Source organism: Carassius gibelio, chromosome A10 (assembly GCF_023724105.1).
Source record: "Carassius gibelio isolate Cgi1373 ecotype wild population from Czech Republic chromosome A10, carGib1.2-hapl.c, whole genome shotgun sequence".
Classification (NCBI taxonomy): Eukaryota; Metazoa; Chordata; class Actinopteri; order Cypriniformes; family Cyprinidae; genus Carassius; species Carassius gibelio.
The window spans coordinates 23,657,573-23,659,083 of NC_068380.1; positions in this window are offsets into that span (position 1 = coordinate 23,657,573).

Here is a 1,511-nt window from a genome sequence, read left to right on the forward strand (position 1 = left end):
AACGACAAGCCACCGGGAAATCGATTGGTAGAGGACTTTGCATGTACATTAACACCAAGTGGTGTAAACATCATATAATCAGACACACCTTCAATTCCCCACACCTAGAACTCCTATCGGTTTCCCTTAGACCCACATATCTACCACGAGAGTTTGGGCAACTATTCGTGTGTCTAGTGTATATTCCTCCAGACGCAAACTACAAAGAGGCAGCAGATGAGATTTATCGCCACATACAAGAGCTTGAGGCGGTGTCCCCAGACACCCCCAAACTTATTCTGGGTGACTTTAATGGCTGCTCCTTGTCATCAGCACTACCCCACTATCAGCAATATGTGAAGTGTGCCACGCGTGGATCAAAAACAATTGATCTATGTTATGGCAACATAAAAAATGCATACAAAGCCATCAACAAACCACCAATAGGCGGGTCAGATCACAACACTGTCTTTTTACTGCCCTCGTACCGTCAAAAATTGAAAAGGGAAAAACCAAAATATACATCAGTGAGGGTGGGGGAGGATGACAGTATGACAGCGCTGCAGGGCTGTTTTGACTGCACGGAGTGGAGTGTCTTTGATTGTGCGGACCTCAACGACCATGCGGATGTCATCACGTCTTATATTAACTTCTGCGTGGATAATGTGATCCCGACAAAACGTGTGAAACAGTTTGCTAATTCTAAACCTTGGATTACGACTGACATTAAGAAACTGTTGGCGGATAAAGAAAGAGCATTTAAAGCAAATGACAGACGTGGGGGGAAGCTGATTCAGCGGGAAATACAGACCAAAATCAAACAGGGCAAGAGACAATATAAAGACAAAGTTGAACAACAACTCAAGGAAAACAACTCGCGTTTGGCGTGGAGGGGTATTAAAACTATTATCGGCCAAAATCAACACTCTAACACCCCGGTACATACAGTCGAGCAGGCGAATGCTCTGAATGATCACTTTGCGAGATGGGAGAGTGACGAGCCAGTCAGTCCAATCAGCCTTAGTGGAAGTGCTCCAAGCGCACCAATCACGGTAAGCTGTGAGGAAGTGGGGCGGATCTTCTCCCAAATAAGGACACGGAAAGCTGCCGGCCCTGACAGGCTGGAAGGCATCATCCTAAAGAGCTGCAAAGAACAACTGAGCCCGGTGTTCAGAGGACTGTTTCAGAAATCAATTGACACGCACACAATACCAGTGATATGGAAAACAGGGGAAATAGTACCACTTCCTAAGAAACCCAAACCAGCTGGACTAAATGATTTTAGACCAGTGACACTCACTTCTGTTGCCATGAAGTGCTTTGAGCGGATCATTTTAACACGTCTAAAAATACAAACTCATGAACACATGGACACATTACAGTTTGCGTACAGAGAGAGGAGGGGAGTGGAAGATGCTGTCACAACCCTCCTGAATGGAATTTATAAACATCTGGAAACACCTGCCTCTCATGTACGCATTCTGCTTGCAGACTTCTCTTCAGCTTTCAACACCATTCAGTCACACATGTTG